Here is a 16,651-nt window from a genome sequence, read left to right on the forward strand (position 1 = left end):
TGCTCACTGTGAACCTGCTTTCATCTGTGAAGAGCACAGGGCGCCAGTGGCGAATTTGCCAATCTTGGTGTTCTCTGGCAAATGCCAAACGTCCTGCACGGTGTTGGGCTGTAAGCACAACCCCCACCTGTGGACGTCGGGCCCTCATACCACCCTCATGGAGTCTGTTTCTGACCGTTTGAGCAGACACATGCACATTTGTGGCCTGCTGGAGGTCATTTTGCAGGGCTCTGGCAGTGCTCCTCCTGCTCCTCCTTGCACAAAGGCGGAGGTAGCAGTTCTGCTGCTGGGTTGTTGCCCTCCTACGGCCTCCTCCACGTCTCCTGATGTACTGGCCTGTCTCCTGGTAGCGTCTCCATGCTCTGGACACTACGCTGACAGACACAGCAAACCTTCTTCCCACAGCTCGCATTGATGTGCCATCCTGGATGAGCTGCACTACCTGAGCCACTTGTGTGGGTTGTAGACTCAGTCTCATGCTACCACTAGAGTGAAAGCACCGCCAGCATTCAAAAGTGACCAAAACATCAGCCAGGAAGCATAGGAACTGAGAAGTGGTCTGTGGTCACCAACTGCAAAACCAGTCCTTTATTGGGGGTGTCTTGCTAATTGCCTATAATTTCCACCTGTTGTCTATTCCATTTGCACAACAGCATGTGAAATGTATTGTCAATCAGTGTTGCTTCCTAAGTGGACAGTTTCACAGAAGTGTGATTGACTTGGAGTTACATTGTGTTGTTTAAGTGTTCCCTTTATTTTTTTGAGCAGTGTATATACACACACACACACACACATATACATATACAGTGGGGAAAAAAGTATTTAGTCAGCCACCGATTGTGCAAGTTCTCCCACTTAAAAAGATGAGAGAGGCCTGTAATTTTCATCATAGGTACACGTCAACTATGACAGACAAATTGAGAAAAAAAATCCAGAAAATCACATTGTAGGATTTTTAATGAATTTATTTGCAAATTATGATGGAAAATAAGTATTTGGTCACCTACAAACAAGCAAGATTTCTGGCTCTCACAGACCTGTAACTTCTTCTTTAAGAGGCTCCTCTGTCCTCCACTCGTTACCTGTATTAATGGCACCTGTTTGAACTTATTATCAGTATAAAAGACACCTGTCCACAACCTCAAACAGTCACACTCCAAACTCCACTATGGCCAAGACCAAAGAGCTGTCAAAGGATACCAGAAACTAAATTGTAGACCTGCACCAGGCTGGGAAGACTGAATCTGCAATAGGTAAGCAGCTTGGTTTGAAGAAATCAACTGTGGGAGCAATTATTAGGAAATGGAAGACATACAAGACCACTGATAATCTCCCTCGATCTGGGACTCCACGCAAGATCTCACCCCGTGGGGTCAAAATGATCACAAGAACGGTGAGCAAAAATCCCAGAACCACACGGGGGGACCTAGTGAATGACCTGCAGAGAGCTGGGACCAAAGTAACAAAGCCTACCATCAGTAACACACTACGCCGCCAGGGACTCAAATCCTGCAGTGCCAGATGTGTCCCCCTGCTTAAGCCAGTACATGTCCAGGCCCGTCTGAAGTTTGCTAGAGTGCATTTGGATGATCCAGAAGAGGATTGGGAGAATGTCATATGGTCAGATGAAACCAAAATATAACTTTTTGGTAAAAACTCAACTCGTCGTGTTTGGAGGACAAAGAATGCTGAGTTGCATCCAAAGAACACCATACCTACTGTGAAGCATGGGGGTGGAAACATCATGCTTTGGGGCTGTTTTTCTGCAAAGGGACCAGGACGACTGATCCGTGTAAAGGAAATAATGAATGGGGCCATGTATCGTGAGATTTTGAGTGAAAACCTCCTTCCATCAGCAAGGGCATTGAAGATGAAACGTGGCTGAGTCTTTCAGCATGACAATGATCCCAAACACACCGCCCGGGCAACGAAGGAGTGGCTTCGTAAGAAGCATTTCAAGGTCCTGGAGTGGCCTAGCCAGTCTCCAGATCTCAACCCCATAGAAAATCTTTGGAGGGAGTTGAAAGTCCGTGTTGCCCAGCGACAGCCCCAAAACATCACTGCTCTAGAGGAGATCTGCATGGAGGAATGGGCCAAAATACCAGCAACAGTGTGTGAAAACCTTGTGAAGACTTACAGAAAACGTTTGACCTGTGTCATTGCCAACAAAGGGTATATAACAAAGTATTGAGAAACTTTTGTTATTGACCAAATACTTATTTTCCACCATAATTTGCAAATAAATTCATAAAAATCCTACAATGTGATTTTCTGGAATTTTGTTTCTCATTTTGTCTGTCATAGTTGACGTGTACCTATCATGAAAATTACAGGCCTCTCTCATCTTTTTAAGTGGGAGAACTTGCACAATTGGTGGCTGACTAAATCCTTTTTCCCCCACTGTATATATAAACCCCAGTCGTACTTTATCAAATGCCTTTTCGAAGTCTGCTATGAATAGCAGGCCTGGTTTCTCCGATTTTCCATAATGTTCTATTGTTTCCAATACTTGCCTTATATTATCTCCAATGTATCTTCCTTGTAAAAAACCTGTCTGATTAGAATGAATAATATCCGACAATACCTTTTTAATTCTATGCGCTATACATTTTGCTAGAATTTTTGCATCACAACACTGAAGTGTAAGGGGCCTCCAATTTTTTTTTATGGACTGGATCTTTATATTTTCCACTTGTATCCTGTTTCAGTAATAATGAGATCAGACCTTCTTCTTGAGTGTCAGATAATCTACCATTTACATAAGAGTGGTTAAAACATGCTAATAGCGGTCCTCTTAGTATATCAAAAAAGGTTTGGTATACTTCGACTGGTATGCCATCCAACCCTGGAGTTTTCCCAGACTTAAAGTCTTTAATTGCATCCAGAAATTACACCTCTGTAATTTCACCTTCACATGAGTCTTTGTTCATTTTACATTATCAATAGAAAAAAAATCTCTACAATAAGCTTCAGTTAGAGGAGATGGAGGCGACTGAAATGAAAACATATGCTTAAAGTACCTTGTTTCCTCCTTCAAAATATCATTTGGTGAATCATGGGTTACTCCGTCAATTGTAACCAATTTCATTAAATTATTTTTGGTAGCATTCCTATGTTGAAGATTAAAAAAAGAATTTGGTGCATTTTCCCTCATATTCCATCCAGTTTGCTTTATTTTTATAATATATTACACTTGATCTTTCTTGAATAGGTTTCTCCATTTCTTTTTGTTTTTCCTCTAATTTATTCTGAGCCTTTATGTTACAGTTTTTATTGCCATCTATCTATTCTGTTAGACTTTCTATTTCCTTTGTTAGTATAAACTCTTTTGACCTAAATTGCTTTTGTTTTCGAGATGAGTACTGAATTGCATGGCCTCTAAAGGCACATTTAAAGGTGTCCCATACAATAAGGGGATTTGCTGTACCTATGTTATGTCGGAAAAAGTCAGTTATAGTTATAAATTCCTTTGTTCTAGTTAAAAATAAATTATCATCTAATAGGCTTTGATTAAATTTCCAATATCTTCGCCCACGTGGAAATTCAGTAAGAGTAATGTATATGCCAATTATATGATGGTCCGACCGCATTCTGTCCCCTATCAACACTTTTTAAACTTTTGGTGCCAACGAGAATGAGATAAGAAAGAAGTCAAGACGACTAGCTTGATTGAGTCTCCGCCATGTACAGTGGGGAGAACAAGTATTTGATACACTGCCGATTTTGCAGGTTTTCCTACTTGCAAAGCGTGTAGAGGTCTGTAATTTTTATCATAGGTACACATCAACTGTGAGAGACGGAATCTAAAACAAAAATCCAGAAAATCACATTGTATGATTTAAGTAATTAATTTGCATTTTATTGCATGACATCAGAAAAGCAGAACTTAATATTTGGTACAGAAACCTTTGTTTGCAATTACAGAGATCATATGTTTCCTGTAGGTCTTGACCAGGTTTGCACACACTGCAGCAGGGATTTTGGCCCACTCCTCCATACAGACCTTCTCCAGATCCTTCAGGTTTCGGGGCTGTCACTGGGCAATACAGACTTTCAGCTCCCTCCAAAGATTTTCTATTGGGTTCAGGTCTGGAGACTGGCTAGGCCACTCCAGGACCTTGAAATGCTTCTTACGGAGCCACTCCTTAGTTGCCCTGGCTGTGTGTTTCGAGTCATTGTCATGCTGGAAGACCCAGCCACGACCCATCTTCAATGCTTTTACTGAGGGAAGGAGGATGTTGGCCAAGATCTCACGATACATGGCCCCATTCATCCTCCCCTCAATACAGTGCAGTCGTCCTGTCCCCTTTGCAGAAAAGCATCCCCAAAGAACGATGTTTCCACCTCCATGCTTCACGGTTGGGATGGTGTTCTTGGGGTGGTACTCATCCTTCCTCTTCCTCCAAACACGGCGAGTGGAGTTTAGACCAAAAAGCTATATTTTTGTCTCATCAGACCACATGACCTTCTCCCATTCCTCCTCTGGATCATCCAGATGGTCATTGGCAAACTTCAGACGGGCCTGGACATGCGCTGGCTTGAGCAGGGGGACCTTGCGTGCGCTGCAGGATTTTAATCCATGACGGCGTAGTGTGTTACTAATGGTTTTCTTTGAGACTGTGGTCCCAGCTCTCTTCAGGTCATTGACCAGGTCCTGCCGTGTAGTTCTGGGCTGATCCCTCACCTTCCTCATGATCATTGATGCCCCACGAGGTGAGATCTTGCATGGAGCCCCAGACCGAGAGTGATTGACCGTCATCTTGAACTTCTTCCATTTTCTAATAATTGCGCCAACAGTTGTTGCCTTCTCACCAAGCTGCTTGCCTATTGTCCTGTAGCCCATCCCAGCCTTGTGCAGGTCTACAATTGTATCCCTGATGTCCTTACACAGCTCTCTGGTCTTGGCCATTGTGGAGAGGTTGGAGTCTGTTTGATTGAGTGTGTGGACAGGTGTCTTTTATACAGGTAACGAGTTCAAACAGGTGCAGTTAATACAGGTAATGAGTGGAGAACAGGAGGGCTTCTTAAAGAAAAACTAACAGGTCTGTGAGAGCCGGAATTCTTATTGGTTGGTAGGTGATCAAATACTTATGTCATGCAATAAAATGCAAATTAATTACTTAAAAATGAGATTTTCTGGAATTTTGTCCCCAGCACAAGGTGCACCTGTGTAATGATCATGCTGTTTAATCAACTTCTTGACGGGCCACCCCCAGGTGGTAATGGTAGGTAACAACACATCTGCCACGCTGATCCTCAACAAGGGGGCTCCTCAGGGGTGCGTGCTCAGTCCCCTCCTGTACTCCCTGTTCACCCATGACTGCATGGCCAGGCACGACTCCAACACCTTCATTAAGTTTGCCAATGACACAACAGTGGTAGGCCTGATCACCAACAACGATGAGACAGCCTATAGGGAGGAGGTCAGAGACCTGGCCGTGTGGTGCCAGGATAACAACCTCTCCCTCTACGTGATCAAGACAAAGGAGATGATTGTGGACTACTGGGAAAAAAAGAGGACTGAGCACGCCCCCATTCTCATCGACAGGGCTGTAATGGAACAGGTTGAGAGCTTCAAGTTCCTTGGTGTCCACATCACCAACAAACTAAGACAGTCGTGAAGAGGGCACGACAAAGCCTATTCCCCCTCAGGAGACTGAAAAAATTTGGCGTGGGACCTCAGATCCTCAAAAGGTTATACAGCTGCACCATCGACATCATCCTGACTGGTTGCATCACCACCTGGTATGGCAACTGCTCGGCCTCCGACTGCAAGGCACTACAGAGGGTAGTGCGTACGGCCCAGTACATCACTGGGGCCAAGCTTCCTGCCATCCAGGACCTCTAAACCAGGCGGTGTCAGAGGAAGGCCCTAAGAAATTGTCAAAGACTCCAGCCACCCTAGTCATAGTAGACTGTTCTCTCTGCTACCACACGGCAAGCGGTACCGGAGTGCCAAGTCTAGGTCCAAAAGCCTTTTCAACAGCTTCTACCCCCAAGCCTCCTGAACAGCTAATCATGGCTACTCGGACTATTTGCACTGCCCCCCACCCCACCCCATCCCCCTCTTTTACGCTGCTGCTACTCTGTTTATTATTTATGCATAGTCACTTTAACTCACTTTAATGTACATATTACCTCAACTAGCCGGTGCCCCCGCATATTGACTCTGTACCGGTACCCCCTGTATATAGCCTCCCTACTGTTATTTTATTTTACTGCTGCTCTTTAGTTATTTGCTTTTATTTTTATTTTACTTAACACTTTTTTTACTTAAAAAAATAACTGCATTGTTGGTTAAGGGCTTGTAAGTAAGCATTTCACTGTAAGGTCTACTACACCGGTTGTATTCGGCGCATGTGGCAAATCTTTTTTTTTTTGATTTGATATGCCACACCTGTCAGGTGGATGGATCATCTTGGCAAAGGAGAAATGCTCACTAACAGGGATGTAAACACATTTGTGCACAACATTTGGGAGAAATAAGCTTTTTGTGCATAGAACATTTCTGGGATCTTTTATTTCAGCTCATGAAACCAACACTTTATTTTACTTATATTTTTGTTCAGTCAATTATGGTATTGGCAATTGTCTAAGGTGAAATAAGCTTCATTTGTTTGCTTAGAAGGCTGTTAACACGGTGACAGATGTACCAGCACAGTTGGTTGCTTGGCTGACAGCTAGCCAAGATGAGTCGCCTGCACAAGTTTACAACATGAGTTAAAACATTTATTAGCCGGATGTACAGGATACACATGGTATACACTGTCCAACGAAATGCTTACTATACTTGAGTCACTTAGCTAACTGTACTAGGCTAGTTTGTGATATTTTAAATCAGGTCAATCTCAGAGCCAAATCTTCCAATTATGTGCATTTACTTTGACATAATATGACCAGTTAAGGGCAGATAAATTATCTGACAGTGAGTGACAGTTGCAGTGCCTTGTTACTGCTCTGTTTAACTTATCAAAGTACCGTTAGCGAACGTTAGCTGACTGGCTAATTTACTACTATCACAGATAAAAGGTGAAACCAAAGCAACCCTGGAAATAATTTCGACAGGATATTCTTACCAATGCGTACTTCATGGCGATTCTGAATCCTCAGAGCAAGGTCACATTGGTGAAGCGAAGAAGTACTTGGCTATCTAGTTAGCTTCTCATCAAAGAAGCCACACCTCAAAAAGAATTGAGTTGTGGGAGGGCGTATTTAGCGGTTACACCAAATATGTACAACTTCCGTTGGAGAGAAGCAGAAATGCCACTAACAGGGATGTAAACAAATTTGTGCACAAAATTTGAGAGAAATCAGCTTTTTGTGTGTATGGAACATTTCTGGGATCTTTTATTTCAGCTCATGAAACATGGGACCAACACTTTACATGTTGCGTTTATATTTTTGTTCAGTGTAGTAAAATAAAGTATACAGTTAATGGCGAATAGGGAATGAAAGCAATAATATACATTGAATCTTTCAGGGGAAAAACACCAACCACTACAGATTTACTTCAAAATAATGTATTTTTACTGTTTGGAACAGTTTAAAATACAGCTTAGTTTGGATGAAAAAACACAATCAAACTGTTTTCCAACATACTCAATACATCTAAGTAGTAATTTAATTTTTCCTTAAATCCACTTTTTGTAAAAAGATAATAATAATCATAAATACAGCTTAATTATGGTCTTAAGCCCTCCCACAGTATGCAAAGAATTTACCATACAAGCTCCATGTGAAATATGTAAAATTGCCTCTTTTCCTGTGACACTGACCAGGCTACAGAAAAAACAAGATGATATTGGCATCTCAACCTGACCTGGTACAGTACATTTAAGGAACGGAGGCCATCTAAAAAGTACTGGGAAAGACCACTACTGCTACTCCTCCTCTATAATATCTCTAGGCCAGGGTTAGCTAGACTACACTCTGGATCTCATGTTCAGCTCCTATGATGACACTCAGGCGATGATCTTCTTGACGTAGTTGCGGACATTTACGTGGAGCTGATGTGAGGTGGCACTGAAGATCTCTGTGGCCAGAGCCCTGGTCTCCTCCGATCCATTCCACAGTGCACGGTACACAAGCAGTGTGTACATCTGTTTCCCCTGGGAGCAAGATACAATGAAACGATCTATTTATTCATATATTATTGCTAAGATACTACTATTTACATGATCTTTTAAGATACTTGAAAAACACTAATTTAACTTTAAACTGACACAAAAAAAAAAACATCTGCTATATCATAAATATATACATTATATTTACTATAATAAAACATTAAACTGGCCTAAAACACTTGCTTGACAAATACTGTAATTGATGGTTGAGGACCAAATGCATTTGTTTTTCTAACCTGGCAGCTGAGTAAGCTGCGCACATGTTGATATCCTGGCTGGTGCTGATTCTTGGAAATTATCTGGGCCCAGCGCAGTCGTAGCTCAGCGTTGTTTGACTTATGATGTGAGGGTACTGCTCCTCCAGTTTCTCCATATTACCTTATCAAAGTAAGAGTGAAGGTACATGATTGGTGTGACTAATTTTAAAAGTACTTTACGCACATCCAGACTTACAGGTGCAATGTACAAAACATAAAGTAATGAAATAAAGAATAGATAGATATCCGCACACTGATGAATTGGGGTGAATCACATACTGGTAAATCACATGTATATCCAGTACAATGATAGTGCTAGGGGTATCAGTGCAGAAGTGTTGCTACCATCGTGTCCTACCTCTAGGAAGTGGGGACTTCTCTATGATCTTCTCCAGGAAATAGACAGTCTGGTAAGTCTTCCAAGCCTGGATGTTGGTCTTCTTGATGCTGGCCATATCCAGGCCCTCGACAGCCCACAGCTCTGACAGCTGCTCAGTAGGCTTCATCAGGCTCTGGCCAGCCGACAAGTCAGGGAGATAGGGAGGCCAACCAGGCACATTGAGCCAGCTATCAAACTCCAGACCTAGCAAAGGAACCACAGGGAGAGTGAGAGGTCAGTTTGCTGTTACAAGCTCACTCTCATGCTTAAAGACACGGTCTACAGTCAACTACACTGCCTTTTACCCTCAATCTTGTGCACTCCTTTCTTCTTCAGGTCAGGGAAATACTCCAGGAAGAACTCCAGGGCATCCTCTGCCATAACACTGTGGAACTTGAACCTGTCAATATAGGCCTGTGAGAAGAAACACCCACATGTCAGACTGTTGCCCTCATACCCTCCCATGTACTCTCTGCAAAATAGCCTACTACGTGCAAGAAGCCTTCATTTCTGTCAAGTAGGACAGTCAGGAGAGGGATGGTGCTTATGTAATAACCTTTAAAAAATGTTCTATCAAGCAGACATTCTTAGTGTGTTTACTGATGAGTAGCACAGTAATATATACAGAATGAAAAGTAACAGTAACGTTGAGGAAGGCATTGAAACAACTCTGGTCGCCAGCCAGGTGGGCCAGGTAGGAGACAAAACAGAAGCCCTTCTCATAGGACGTGTCATTGTAGGTGTCATCAGGGTAAACACCGGAGGGAGGGGAGAAAATACAGATGACATTTGTTGCTTTAACTTGAGTAGTCGTGATCGAGTGTATCAGTTCTTTTGGGTCTGCAGCTTAAGGCAAAATCTCAGTCGGTTGAACTACTAATTAAATTGGACATGGCCTTAGCAGTAAAGGGTAAATGTAAGCCAAGTCTGATCTGGTTTGATCTTCACATGCAGTTTGTTGAGTGGGTGGTCCTTTGCTGTGTTGTCTGAGTAAAGCCCTCCCAGTCGCTGCCTCCAGACTAGAGTAGGCCTCTCCTGCAAATAACAACAACCCAATACACATCAGGGCTTTTAAAGAGATAATACAGCCAGGTGTGCACGTTTACTTTGGAGACAAAAAACAAATAGCTGTGTAGACAACCCCTGTTAACTTTCAAATGGAAAAAGTTGTGGGACTTGAGGATGAGCCCATCATACTATGTGAGGCAAAGTCAGTCTACAGTCTACTGCAAAACACTTTGACAAAGTGATGTACTGTGCTGATATAGAAAAGGCTTTATAAAATAAATGTGATTTATTAAATTGACAGTATCTTACCGTAGTGCTCCCTGCACACCCGGCGCTGGGCGTACATGGTGAAGCCCTCGTTGAGCCAGAAGTCGCCCCAGTTGCCATTGGTTACCAGGTTACCGAACCAGCTGTGACAGATCTCGTGCACAATGACGTCAGCAAGCGAGCGGTCTCCGGCCAGGATGCAGGTGGTGATGAAGGTGAGGCAGGGATTCTCCATACCCCCGAAGGGGAACAACGGCGGCTTGAACAGCACGTCATACCTGACGGGCAGAACCAATGATGTAGCTGTATGTCTATAAGCAGAAGAAGTCATGTCACTGCAAGCTCCAAGTCGGTGGTCACCATCCCTAGTCATCGAAAGAGCTACAGAGTGCATTGACTTTTCAACTAATCAAATTCTTGTTGAGCTGTTGTCAGGTCTGGTGTTTTAGTCCAGTGCTGGAACAAAATCCACACGCTGTAGCTCTTCAGAACCAGGGTTGTTGACTGACCACTGAAGTATTGGACATATTGTTTATTGGGGAATCTCACCTTCCCCAGATGTAGGGTCCAAATAGTTTCTCCCCAACGACCAGGAACTCCTCGATGACTCTGTCATACTCCTGCTTGGCTGCCTGCAGCAGGCATGGCTCTGTCCACACTCGGGTCCTAAAAAATACAGAATTACAATGACTACCAGGTATTGAAACGCCATAGGCAAACACTATCGTGCATATTCTTCAGCAGCATTATATAGCCTCTAAGTGGAAAGTGCAGTTTTTACTCAAGTTCAAAGTCCATTGAAGTTGAACTTTCATCCTGCTATTTGATTCTCATCTCTCTATTCAGTCTGAAACTGAGATTGCATGTTGTGGTTCAATGATCAACACACCCAGGTTATGGTATCGATAAATGCTTTTGACAGGAGAGGAATATTGACTGTCCTGTACGTAACCTCAGGTCTATAATACATGCCATTTAGCAGATGTTTTTATCCAAAGCGACTTACAGTCACACTTGCATACATTTATACGTATGGGTGGTCCCAGGAATCGAATCCACTATCCTGGCGTAACACGCACCAGGCTCTACCAACTGAGCTACAGAGGACCACATTTACATTTACATTTACGTCATTTAGCAGACGCTCTTATCCAGAGCGACTTACAAAAAGGTGCATTCACCTTATAGCCAGTGGGATAACCACTTTACAATGTTTTTTTTTTTTTTCTTTTGGGGGGGGGGATGGGTTGGGGTAAGGGGGGAGTAGAATGATTACTTTATCCTATCCCAGGTATTCCTTAAAGAGGTGGGGTTTCAAATGTCTCCGGAAGGTGGTGAGTGACTCCGCTGTCCTGGCGTCGTGAGGGAGCTTGTTCCACCATTGGGGTGCCAGAGCAGCGAACAGTTTTGACTGGGCTGAGCGGGAACTATGCTTCCGCAGAGGTAGGGGAGCCAGCAGGCCAGAGGTGGATGAACGCAATGCCCTCGTTTGGGTGTAGGGACTGATCAGAGCCTGAAGGTACGGAGGTGCCGTTCCCCTCACAGCTCCGTAGGCAAGCACCATGGTCTTGTAGCAGATGCGAGCTTCAACTGGAAGCCAGTGGAGTGTGCGGAGGAGCGGGGTGACGTGAGAGAACTTGGGAAGGTTGAACACCAGACGGGCTGCGGCATTCTGGATGAGTTGTAGGGGTTTAATGGCACAGGCAGGGAGCCCAGCCAACAGCGAGTTGCAGTAATCCAGACGGGAGATGACAAGTGCCTGGATTAGGACCTGTGCCGCTTCCTTTGTAAGGCAGGGTCGTACTCTCCGAATGTTGTAGAGCATGAACCTACAGGATCGGGTCACCGCCTTGATGTTAGCGGAGAACGACAGGGTGTTGTCCAGGGTCACGCCAAGGCTCTTCGCACTCTGGGAGGAGGACACAACGGAGTTGTCAACCGTGATGGCGAGATCATGGAACAGGCAGTCCTTCCCCGGGAGGAAGAGCAGCTCCGTCTTGCCAAGGTTCAGCTTGAGGTGGTGTTCCGTCATCCATACTGATATGTCTGCCAGACATGCAGAGATGCGATTCGCCACCTGGTTATCAGAAGGGGGAAAGGAGAAGATTAGTTGTGTGTCGTCAGCGTAGCAATGATAGGAGAGGCCATGTGAGGATATGACAGAGCCAAGTGACTTGGTGTATAGCGAGAATAGGAGAGGGCCTAGAACTGAGCCCTGGGGGACACCAGTGGTGAGAGCACGTGGTGCGGAGACAGCTTCTCGCCACGCCACTTGGTAGGAGTGACCGGTCAGGTAGGACGCAATCCAAGAGTGAGCCGCGCCGGAGATGCCCAGCTCGGAGAGGGTGGAGAGGAGGATCTGATGGTTCACAGTATCAAAGGCAGCAGACAGGTCTAGAAGGACAAGAGCACTACTAGAAGCAGAATACTTGACACTATCAAAATATGCTCCTTACTTGGCCTAAAAAAACTTGGCAAACTGTAAAGAGATTTAGACAGTTCAGCATCCAAGGCCTGGCCCTGGGTGAAGATGTAGGGCTTGGCTTTCCAAGCCGTCTGCTCTGATTCCAGCCAGCACACCTAGTGGGTCAGGGGGGGCAGAGAGACCAGGGCTTGAGTGTGATGGTAGGGGCACACGTTACCTTCACAGCAGATGAGTAGGGGCTCTCAATCAAGGGCTCCTTCTTCTCGCCAGCCTGGGCAGGCTCCAGCCATGACATCTACAGATGTACGCTGGGTTTAATAAGGGTGGTGCAGGGGTTTAGGGAGAACCACTGTTTTTTCATGAATAGGCACTCGTGTTGCACATAAAAAATACTTGCAAGAAATTAAGTGAAACTAAAATCATGCAATGCTGCTGGCTATAAATTATTAACGCATAGACAACCTAGTTGATCTAATTTCAAAAGAAAAAGGTTTTCAATAATCTTTACTGTATGGGTTACAGCAGGGGTGTTCAACAGTTTCTTGCCCAGGGACCCCCTCCCAGGCAAACCGGCGGCCCAGGGACCCCCATCATACGTTAGCACATTTTCACATCTTATCATCAGGTGAATAATAATGGCAAGGAGAAGTAATCAACATCGCAATGAATAGATTTGGTAGATAGTTTTTCATTATTTTGACCTTCCCACATTATAACTGGAAGAGGAAGTGTCAACTGTAACACAGCCTATTAGCTTGAAAGGTAACTCCAAAAACATTTTAGCTAAGAGCAGCTGTTTAAACAAAGGTTAGCCATGTGTTGGCAAAAATGAATGTCCAAGTCAAGAACGCTTAAAGCAGCCAGCGGCACTTGCTGCACTGGTAACCTTTTGCGGGTGTTTTTTCAAAGCCTATGTCAGATATACCACTAAGTGTAATTGGCTTCAATGAGTGTAATTTGCTCAATATTAGGAGTTGAGAAATAAAGTTAACATCATTAGAAATAATATATTCTCCTATTTTCTACTGTAGGTATGTAATTCACAATTAGTTTATTCTGTTGTTGCTAGCGATATTCATAAAAACATTTTAAAATATTATATTTATTTTATTTATTTAAACAAAACAAAATTTGCGGACTGCCTGCAGTACCCCCAGTTGAATACCAGGGATTGTAGGTTCTAATCACTGAGCTATAAGGAGGTTCTAATAGAGTACAACAGTATGAGTCAAAATACCCATAAAACCTAGCGGTCAAACAAGGAAATGGTTCCAGTTTTTTCCACCATTCATTTTTCCCATAGGGGATTTTAGAAACAATGAAAATAAGGGCTTTGTTTCACATAGGCTTACCCTGGCATGATGTTTTGATAACCATGTAAATCTCTCTAGGACAAGGTGACTTTTATCAATATATTCACCTGTATTTAACCCCAAAAAATGTAACGCTAATTTGCTGCTATCATAAAGAACTATACTGAACAAAAATATAAATGCAACATGTAAAGTGTTGGTCCCATGTTTCATGAGCTGAAATAAAAGACACTAGACATTTTTCAGATGCACAAAAAGCTTATTTCTCTCAAATGTTGTGCACAAATTTGCTTACATCCGTGTTAGTGAGCATTTCTCCTCTGTTAAGATAATCCATCCACCTGACAGATATCAAGAAGCTGATTAAGAAGATGATTAAACAGCATGATCATTACACTGGTGCTGAGGACAATAAAAGGCCAGTTTTGTCACAACACAATGCCACAGCTGTCTCAAGTTTTGCGGAAGCGTGCAATTGGCATGTTGACTGCAGGAATGTCCACCAGAGCTGTTGCCAGAGAATTGAATGTTCATTTCTCTACCATAAGCCGCCTCCAACGTCATTTTAGAGAATTTGGCAGTACGTCCAACCGGCCTCACAACCGCAGACCATGTGTAATTTAGCCAGGACCTCCACATCCGGCTTCTTCTGAGACCAGCCACCCAGACAGCTGATGAAACTGTGGGTTTGCACAACTGAAGAATTTCTGCACAAACTGTCAGAAACCATCTCAGGGAAGCTCACCTGCGTGCTGGTCATCCTCATCAGGGTCTTGACCTGACTGCAGTTTGGCATCGTAACAGACTTTAGTTGGCAAATGCTCACCTTCGATGGCCATTAGCACGCTGGAGAAGTGTGCTCTTCACATATGAATCCCGGTTTCAACTGTACCGGGCAGATGGCAGACAGCATAGCATGTATGCCGTTGTGTGGGTGAGCGCTTTTCTGACATCAACGTTGTGAACAGAGTGCCCCATGGTGGCGGTGGGGTTATGGTATGGGCAGGCATAAGCTTCGAACAGCGAACACAATAGCATTTTATCGATGGCAATTTGAATGCACAGAGATACCGTGACGAGATCATGAGGCCCATTGACGTGCCATTCATCCACCGCCATCACCTCATGTTTCAGCATGATAATGCATGGCCCCATGTTGCAAAGATCTGTACACAATTCCTGGAAGCTGAACATTTCCTAGTTCTTCCAAGGCCTGCATACTCACTAGACATGTCACCCATTGAGCATGTTTGGGATGCTCTGAATCGACGGGTACGACCACGTGTTCCAGTTCCTGCCAATATCCAACAACTTCACACAGCCATTGAAGAGGAGTTGGACAACATTCCACAGGCCACAATCAACAGCCGGATCAACTCTATGCGAAGGAGATGTGTCGCGCTGCATGAGGCAAATGGTGGTCACACCAGATACTGACTGGTTTTCTGATCCACGGCCCTACTTTCTTTTTTTAAAGGTATATGTGACCAACAGATGCATATCTGTATTCCCAGTCATGTGAAATCCATAGATTAGGGCCGAATGAATTTATTTCAATTGACTGATTTCCTTATATGAACTGTAACTCAGTAAAATCTTTGAAATTGTTGCATGCTGCATTTATATTTTTGTTCAGTGTATAAATGCCATTATGATCTGGACGAGACTGACGAATCGAGGCAAATGTAAGAATCTCTGGATTAACTATCTAATGTGTACATAAATTTAGTAACGAAGAAATTGGCTACATTTCTTTAAATTGACAATTCTGTGAACTGTCTTGTGCAAGTTTTAAATTGACACAATACCTGTTAGCAAAGGTGTCAGCTAGAGATGACGTGCAGGAGCTTGCAGGGATTTCTAGTTTTGCATGATGTCTGCTTTGATGCTTATTAGCATTTTCGAATCAGAGTAAATTGAGATTAATATATTGACATGTCACCTTGTCACATGGTTATCAAAACGTCACGCCAGGGTAAGCCGACACAAAACACTGCCCTTATTTTAAGTGTTTCTAAAATTCCCTATGGGGGAAATGAATGGTAGAAAAACGATTGGAACCATTTCCGTTTGATCACTAGGTTTTATGGGTATTGTGATTCCTTCACCGTGGGACTCTATAGAAATAATTTCTGAGGAACCAATCATCTCTAAATAACAGGTCTACTTCCGTGGTTGATAGGTAGATTGGTTCTAGTTAGGACGGGTGAATGACGTTCTCTTACCCCTGGTCCATCGGAGGCAACATACTTGACCACTAATCGAAACTCCTCAATTATACATGGTGATGGGACATTTACAACCAGGGTGGTGCCATAAGTGGTGAAGTTGCGCGTGAGAAATTCTACTTTAACCAAATCCGAATCATCTTCACTTCGGCAGTAGGACACCTCTTGCATTGAGAGAGAGGGGTGAATGTCCAACAGTAACTCGCTTTGAGAATCTTGGATGCATTTCAGCTGAAGCGTTTCAGTTCCTCTCAAAGTTCTCTTCTCGAAGTCTACGCTTAGATCCAAGTGGAAGTGTTTTATCTTGAATTGACCAAAGCTCCTCTGCTAGATTGGTGTGCAGCATGAGAGATCTTTCCATATTGAATGAATGGGTAAATGTGATTTTTCCTCAAACTATTAGCTGTCGCCGCGTCTGTAACTTCGGTTGTATTGAGAAAAATAAACGTGCCTCTAAAAACGATTGTCAAGTATGGCTTTACTGCGCAAGAGTGCCACAACGAGAGGTTCGATTGAGGTCCAATCATGGGTAGGCTACAAATAACATGGGTACATTTCAGAAGAGATTGGGTCGATACAAACTTTTGTTTAATTATTGAAACAAATACTTTACTTTATTAAATTTAGTTTTACAGGGACATTAATCAACAT

At 43.5% G+C, this 16,651-nt stretch overlaps 1 pseudogene across 1 annotated transcript; it reads right to left on the bottom strand.

Annotated features, from left to right (window-relative positions):
- Positions 1-7,892: 7,892 nt before the first annotated feature.
- LOC311125540 (aminopeptidase B-like) lies at positions 7,893-14,568 on the bottom strand (annotated as a pseudogene). Its single transcript has 11 exons — positions 14,518-14,568; positions 12,677-12,754; positions 12,532-12,614; positions 10,584-10,724; positions 10,077-10,312; positions 9,692-9,794; positions 9,406-9,518; positions 9,065-9,173; positions 8,739-8,963; positions 8,360-8,501; positions 7,893-8,108 (listed from the first exon to the last, which is right to left on the bottom strand). The product of its transcript is annotated as an aminopeptidase B-like (transcript).
- Between the last annotated feature and the right edge of the window lie 2,083 nt (positions 14,569-16,651).

This window comes from Coregonus lavaretus (genome assembly GCF_964263955.1).
Source record: "Coregonus lavaretus genome assembly, contig: HAP1_SCAFFOLD_1006, whole genome shotgun sequence".
NCBI lineage: Eukaryota > Metazoa > Chordata > Actinopteri > Salmoniformes > Salmonidae > Coregonus > Coregonus lavaretus.